This window comes from Triticum dicoccoides, chromosome 6B (assembly GCF_002162155.2).
Source record: "Triticum dicoccoides isolate Atlit2015 ecotype Zavitan chromosome 6B, WEW_v2.0, whole genome shotgun sequence".
In the NCBI taxonomy this organism is placed as follows: Eukaryota; Viridiplantae; Streptophyta; class Magnoliopsida; order Poales; family Poaceae; genus Triticum; species Triticum dicoccoides.
Window position 1 is genome coordinate 639,775,307 of NC_041391.1, and position 8,558 is coordinate 639,783,864.

Sequence of the window (8,558 nt, forward strand, 5' to 3'; positions counted from 1 at the left end):
CTCACGACACTCATGACCCGCTTTTGCGCGGACGAGGACAGCCAGGAAACTCCGGCAATTCAGATGTCCGCGACAGTAACGGAAAACCACAACACAATAGACATAAGCGTCGGAACAATGGCGACAATGCCGAAGATACGACAGTCAATGCTGGATTCAGCAACTCTAAATCCGGTCAGCGGAAAAAGCTGTTCAAAAGAAACAATCCGGGATCGTCCAGTCTGGACCGCATACTCGGCCGCTCGTGCCAGATTCATGGCACCACCGACAAACCAGCCAACCACACTAACAGAGATTGCTGGGTATTCAAACAGGTCGGCAAGTTGAATGCCGAAAACAAGGAGAAGGGGCTGCACAGCAATGACGACGAGGAGTCCCGGCGTCCGAACACTGGGGGACAGAAGAAATTTTCCCCCAGGTGAAAACGGTAAACATGATCTATGCCACCCACATCCCCAAACGGGAACGAAAGCGTGCACTTAGGGACGTCTATGCGATGGAGCCAGTTGCCCCAAAGTTTAACCCATGGTCATCCTGTCCGATCACCTTTGATCGTAGGGACCATCCTACCAGCATCCGTCACGGCGGCTCAGCCGCATTGGTCCTTGACCCAATCATCGACAGATTCCATCTCACGCGAGTCCTTATGGATGGTGGCAGTAGCCTGAACCTGCTCTATCAGGACACGGTGCGCAAAATGGGCATCGATCCCTCACGGATCAAACCAACCAAAATCACCTTTAAAGGTGTAATTTCAGGGGTAGAGGCCCGCTGTATGGGCTCAATAACACTGGAAGTGGTCTTCGGATCTCCAGGTAATTTTTGAAGCGAGGAATTAATTTTCGATATCGTCCCTTTCCTAGTGTCTATCATGCACTACTGGGACGAACTGCATTCGCTCGATTCAATGCGGTACCGCACTATGCGTACCTTAAGCTCAAGATGCCAGGACCCCGCGGGGTTATAACTGTTGGGGAACGTAGTAATTTCAAAAAACTTCCTACGCACACGCAAGATCATGGTGATGATATAGCAACGAGAGGGAAGAGTGTTCGTCCATGTACCCTCGTAGACCGTAAGCGGAAGCATTAGCACAACGCGGTTGATGTAGTCGTACGTCTTCACGATCCGACCAATCCAAGCACCGAACGTACGGGGCCACCGAGTTCAGCACACGTTCAGCTCGATGACGATCTCCGGCCTCCGATTCAGCCGAGCTCCGGAGATGAGTTCCGTCAGCACGACGGCGTGGTGACGATGTTGATGTTCTACCGGCGCAGGGCTTCGCCTAAACTCCGCAACAATATGACCGAGGTGGAATATGGTGGAGGGGGGCACCGCACACGGCTAAGGAACGATCCGTAGATCAACTTGTGTGTCCTGGGGTGCCCCCCTGCCCCCGTATATAAAGGAGCAAGGGGGAGGAGGCGGCCGGCCTAGGGAGGGCGCACCAGGGAGGAGTCCTACTCCCACCGGGAGTAGGACTCCCTCCTTTCCTAGTCCAACTAGGAGAGGGGAAGGAAGGGAAGGAGAAGGAGAAGGAAGGAGAGGGAGGAAGAGTAGGAAAGGGGGGCCGGCCCCCTAGTCCAATTTGGTTTGGGGTAGGGGGGCCGCGCGCCCTGCCTCCTCTCTTCCACCACTTGGCCCATGAGGCCCATTGCTTCTTCCTCGTATTCCCGTAACTCCCCGGTACCCCCGAAAATACCCGAATCACTCGGAACCCTTCCGATGTCCGAATATAGTCGTCCAATATATCGATCTTTACGTCTCGACCATTTCGAGACTCCTCGTCATGTCCCCGATCTCATCCGGGACACCGAACTCCTTCGGTACATCAAAACTCATAAACTCATAATATAACTGGCATCGAAACCTTAAGCGTGCGGACCCTATGGGTTCCAGAACTATGTAGACATGACCTAGAACTATTCTCGGTCAATAACCAATAGCGGAACCTGGATGCTCATATTGGCTCCTACATATTCTACGAAGATCTTTATCGGTCAAACCGCATAACAACATACGGTGTTCCCTTTGTCATCGGTATGTTACTTGCCCGAGATTCGATCGTCGGTATCTAATACCTAGTTCAATCTCGTTACCGGCAAGTCTATTTACTCGTTGCGTAATGCATCATTCCATAACTAACTCATTAGCTACATTGCTTGCAAGGCTTATAGTGATGTGCATTACCGAGAGGGCTCAGAGATACCTCTCCGACAATCGGAGTGACAAAACCTAATCTCGAAATACGCCAACCCAACATGTACCTTTGGAGACACCTATAGTACTCCTTTATAATCACCCAGTTACGTTGTGACGTTTGGTAGTACCCAAAGTGTTCCTCCGGTAAACGGGAGTTGCATAATTCTCATAGTTACAGGAACATGTATAAGTTATGAAGAAAGCAATAGCAACATACTAAACGATTAAGTGCTAGGCTAACGGAATGGGTCATGTCAATCACATCATTCTCCTAATGATGTGATCCCGTTAATCAAATGACAACTCTTTTGTCCATGGCTAGGAAACATAACCATCTTTGATAAACGAGCTAGTCAAGTAGAGGCATACTAGTGACACTATGTTTGTCTATGTATTCACACATGTATTATGTTTCCGGTTAATACAATTCTAGCATGAATAATAAACATTTATCATGATATAAGGAAATAAATAATAACTTTATTATTGCCTCTAGGGCATATTTCCTTCAATAACAGTCAATGGAAACACAGACCGCTCCCTCCGTACGAAAGAGCACACTGCAGCCCTTGCGGCAGAAGTACAAAGCAGCCTTCTTTGACAGACAGCCCATTCGGCAATAACAACCCCGAACACCGTCAAGCGAGTCCGGAGCACCCCGTAGTAGGATGGTCAGGCACGCCAAGAGCTCGATTAGCAATCCAGCCTCCGCCCCAGCCCCATTGAGGAGGCATTTGTGCCACGCGTACACAACTACGCACTCAAAATACCATAGGCATAGGCGGAGGCGAGTCGACGATGCAGCTCACAGTGCGGTTTAGCCTCCACGAGGCCCGCACACCCTTCTCTTTTCTTTCTTTTCAGGACCCTACTTTCGGGTAGCCCCTTCAGAGAACCGGACTACCGGACTCATCACTGGGGGAAACACCAAGGAGGCAAGAGGCTTTGCACACAAGGGAATACCCAGGTGGTCTCTTTCAATGATTGTTATACCTGTTTTTACATACCCGCATGCAGCCCGCCCTTGGATAGGACATGTCAAATAGTCCTATTTGTTTCTGCTTAATGCATTAATTGTACACATATGCCTTGCCGTATTATCCAAATAATAATGGGAAATAGTATACAGCGTCAGCTTCTTATTACTATCTTCATATTTTCCCTTGAATATTTATTTAATGTTGGATCCGTATACTTTGGTACGATCAGTTCGCCAGGGGCTTTTTATTGAGCCCCATAACATGGCAATAAAAGTCCGAACACTTTCGACAGTGCGGCACCCCGAACTTATAACATTATATGCATCAGCTCCGAATCATGTCTTGGGTCAATAGTGGGTTAGCCCGGCTCCCTTGTTTTGGTACCTTACGTTCCGTTATATCAGCTAAGGTAGCGCAGGGAGAACTACTGCGATTGTGTCCCGGTTCTTCCAGACAAGCACCTCAGTAGAGAAAGCCGAAAACTGACTGTCATGATGCGGCGAGAGCTGGTCGCTATTCGAGAGGTACTAAATACTTAAAGATTTTTTCCGCTTAAGGCGAGGAATCGGCCTTGTTCGATTTAGGCGTGTATAGCGCCCCAGTTCGGCCTTCCGAATACTATGGGCTTCGCTGAAATTTAAAATTATAGACTTCTATGGCCAAGTGAGAGTTATAAAGCCGCATAGTCCGATTGCCTCGTTTGTTGTGCCAAACACCTCCTTAAAGGACCAAAAACTTGGATAAAGAGTGTTTGGATTTTCCACGAACACCCCAGTACTAGCTACACGGGGGCGGAAGCCGACGACTGGCCTACTCTCAGAATTTTATAAACGGCCACACAGAAGGTAATATTTTAAATCAACAAAGCGTTATATAGCATACACAAACTCGTTCTCATATTACAAAGACGACACGAGTCCATTCACTCAAAGATTAAGTTCTTGGTGCATTCATCGGCCACAAGGCGAGCGCCTTTCATGACGCCATCATAATATTTCTCAGGGTAGCAATGCTCCTTACCCTCCGGGGGTCCGTCCTTCACCAGCTTCTCAGCGTCCAGTTTGGCCCAATGCATCTTCCCGCGGGCAAAGGCCCGGCGGGCACCCTCAATGCAGACGGACTGCTTGATAACTTCAAGCCGCGGACAAGCACTTACCATCCGCTTTATAAGGCCGAAGTAGCTGTCATGCAGGGGCTCACCAGGCCACATCCGGACTATGAGGTCCTTCATAGCCAGTTCGGCCGCCCTGTGGAGTTCGACCAATTGCTTCAGTTGGTCACTCAGGGACATTGGGTGTTCGGCTCTAGTATACTGGGACCAGAACAGCTTCTCCGTAGAGCTCCCCTCTTCGGCACGGTAGAACTCCGCGACATCCGATATGCTGTGTGGTAGATCTGCGAATGCCCCTGGAGAGCTCCGAATGCGGGTGAGTAAAAGAAATGTCTCCTTCACATGCTTGCTTTGCATAACGAATGCCTTACCCGCCGCTATCTTCTTGGCCGCCTGGATTTCCTGGAGGGCCTTTTGGGCTTCGGCCTTGGCATCTTTCGCGCTCTCAAGGGCTTTGGTAAGCTCGGACGCTTGCGTCTTGAAGTCATGCTCCAAGGACTCGAACTTCTTGCCGAACTCCTGGAGCTCTTGCTATACCTCCCCCACCCGAGCATCTTGTTTCTCACGCTCGGTGCGCTCTGTGTCCGCCTTGGGTTCGGCTTCGGACAACACTTTCTTCAGGGCTGCCACTTCGGTCACCGCCCCTATTAAAAATCATAATGCTTTTTGTTAGCATCATCAATTTTCTCCTCTACACGACACATGGACGGGGTATCACTTACCTTTGTTCTCCTCGAGCTGCCTCTTCACGAGGTCGAGCTCCTCTTCAGCCTGCCCCAGGTCCTGCCTGAGTCCGGCAACCTCAGCTGTGCGCGCAGTAGCAGTCAGCAGCATTGCCTGCTTATTAACATAGACAAGTACTGTCAGACTCCTGCAGATTAAAAATTGACCCTCTTTGGTTTTTTATTTCCGAACACCAAACAGAGTATCAGGGGCTATTGTCTATTGGGTGATATTTTCTCACACTTTTCATTACTTACCTCAAAGCCTGTTAGGAGGCTGGTGCAGGCTTCGGTCAATCCGCTTTTGGCAGACCGGGCCTTCTCAATCACCGTACCCATGAAAGTACGGTGCTCTTCATCGATGGAAGCGCTACGAAGCACTTCCAGCAAATTATCCGATGCCTCCAGCTAGGCGGAGGTCATCGGCACGGCCGGCTCGCCCTCCTTAGCGAGGGGCTGCTCACTTGAATCCGGAACCTGTGAAGGCTCCGGTGCAGTAACCGGCGGAGAGCCAGACTTGCTGCGGCTCCCGTCCGCACAATCCATGGGGATCTTACCCCCCATGTTCCCGGCGTCTGGGATTTTGCCTTGGGGCGTCTCCGGAATCGTCGCCCCCTGCTCTGGTATCCTTTGGGACAACACCTCGGTGTCATCCGCAGGTCGTGGGGAGGTGGCCGTCGGGAGTGAATCCATCTCCGACGCACTCAAGGACCCATCAGAAGAGGATACCCCGAGATTGGACCTGGACGGACTACATACACATGTTCAGTGTCATTACGAGCCAGGAAGTTAGAGTCGCACAAAAGGTATTACAGAGTGCGGATACTTACGACTTCGCCCGTGGCTTCCCCCTGGGAAGCCACTCCTCCTCGCTGTAGGCGGTTGTGGTGGAGTGGTCCGGAAGGGATACCTTTCCCTTCTTCGATGTCCTAGCCTCCCCCTGTGGGGCGGCTTTCCTCTTCTCTTCCCCCGTGCGGGGAGGGGGCATTTCTTCGTGTCCCCCCCCCCGTCTCCATGGGAGGAATCTGCCTCGCCGTCCTCTGACGACGAGTCTATTACGGCCTGTCGCTGGAGACCCTTCCTGGTCCCCACGGCCGTTTTCTTGGACCCTTCGGCCTCCCCGGATGGGGCGGCCCTCTTCCTCTTCTTCTCCTCCCCTTCGTGGGAGGAGTGCGCCTCATCGTCTTCGGGCGAGGCGTCCGGTGCGACCTCACGCCGGAGACCTTTCCTGGTCCCCGTGGCCTTCTTTTCGGCCTTCTTCTTTGGCACCTTGTAAGGCGCCGGAGCCAGCATCTCCATTAGGAGTGCGGTCGCCGGATCTTCGGGCAGCAGAGCCGGACAGTCGATCTGCTCCGCCGTCTTCGAGTAATCCTGTTTTGTCAGCATGGTGACTTAAAATCCTCCCACGAATATGCTGGGAAAGGTACATCTTGTGATGGTTAGAGGACTTACCGAATTGGCGAGGCGCTTTGTGCTGAGCCTGCGTTCCTCGTAAATGGGAGGAGGAACTTTGCCGGTCTTGAACAGCACCTTCCAGACGTCCTTATGCGTCATGTCGAAGAGCTCATGCAACATCTGGCGTTCGGCCGGATCGAACTCCCACATATTGAATGCTCGTCTTTGACACGGGAGAATCCGGCAGACGAGCATGACCTGGACCACGTTGACAAGCTTGATCTTCTCGTCCCTCATACTTTTGATGCAGGTCTCAAGTCCGGTCAGCTCCATAGGTTCGCCCCAGGCCAGGCCCTTATTTCCCCAAGAGGTGAGCCGCATGGGGATTCCGGATCGGAATTTGGGGGCCGCCACCCAATTGGCGTCACGCGGCTCGGTGATGTAGAACCACCCTGATTGCCACCCTTTCACGGTCTCCACAAAGGAGTCATCAAGCCATGTAACATTGGGCATTCTTCCCACCATGGCGCCTCCGCACTCCGCCTGCTGGCCGCTAACGATCTTCGGCTTCACGCAGAAGATTTTCAGCCACAGGCCGAAGTGGGGCCTGATGCGGAGGAAGGCCTCGCACACGACGATGAACGCCGAGATGTTGAGGACGAAATTTTGGGCTAGATCATGGAAATCTAGCCCATAGTAATACATGAGCCCGCGGACGAACGGGTGGAGTGGAAATCCTAGTTCGCGGATGAAATGAGGGAGGAATACTACTCTCTCCCGAGACTTTGGGGTAGGGGTGATCTGTCCCTCCGCCGGGAGCCTATGCGCGATGTTTTCGGCCAGGTATCTGGCCGCCCGAAGCTTGGTGATATCCTCCTCCGTGATGGAGGAGGCCATCCACTTGCCTCCCGCTCCATACATGCTGCGGATGGTCCTACGGAGAAGGTGAGAACATGGGCGCTGGGGCTCGAGAGTGCGAGAATGGATGAGCAAAGGAGGAAGAAGGCGTGGGTGAAAACGGGGGATCCTTATCCCTTTATAAAGACGGTGAAAAAATGTGCGCCTCCCCACTTGCCTATCGAAATTACTCATTTTCCAAGCGCCACGATTGATGACACGGTTGGGTTACCCATACCCGTATTGATGAGGATCCCGCGATAAGGGGGACATGATCTCTGCTTTGACAAGACGTGTCAAAGAAACTGCCTCGCGATGTGTGCGGTAGCTGGTTGTAAAAAACGGTTCAAATAAAAGTCGGGCCATGGAGTGGTGTCACGCTACGCAGAGTTGTCAGCAGATCAGACTCGTGGATTATTGTTCTCTCTACGGTGGTATGTGAAATTTTTCTTGCAGAGCCGGACACGGTCCTTGTGTTCGGAGTTTATCTTGGAGTATTCGGAGATAGAACCCGCCTTGCAATGCCGAAGACAATCTGCGTGCCGGACTCATCGTCATTGAAGCCTGGTTCAGGGGCTACTGAGGGGTTCCTGGATAGGGGGGTATCGGGACAGCCGGACTATGTACTTTGGCCGGACTGTTGGACTATGAAGATACAAGATTGAAGACTTTGTCCCATGTCCGGATGGGACTCTCCTTTGCGTGGAAGGCAAGCTTGGCGATTTGGATGTAGATCTCCTTCTCTGTAACCGACTCTGTGTAACCCTAGCCCCCTTCGGTGTCTATATAAACCGGAGGGTTTAGTCCGTAGGACAACAACAATCATACCATAGGCTAGCTTCTAGGGTTTAGCCTCTATGATCTCATGGTAGATCAACTCTTGTAATACTCATATCATCAAGAGCAATCAAGCAGGAAGTAGGGTATTACCTCCACCGAGAGGGCCCGAACCTGGGTAAAACATCGTGTCCCCAGTCTCATGTTACCATCAGCCTTAGACGCACAGTTCGGGACCCCCTACCCGAGATCCGCCGGTTTTGATACCGACACCTCCACGGGCTACTGTTCATCCACCCCTCCGCCATCTATTGTTCATCCAGCCCTCCACGGGGTCGTCTTGTTCGTCCAGCCCTCCACGGGGTCCTGTTCATCCAGCCCCAACCGGCTCGATCGATCGGGGTCCTGTTCATCAAGAGGCAACACCACGGGGTCTTGTTCATCCACGCCCACAGCTCACTATTCATCCAA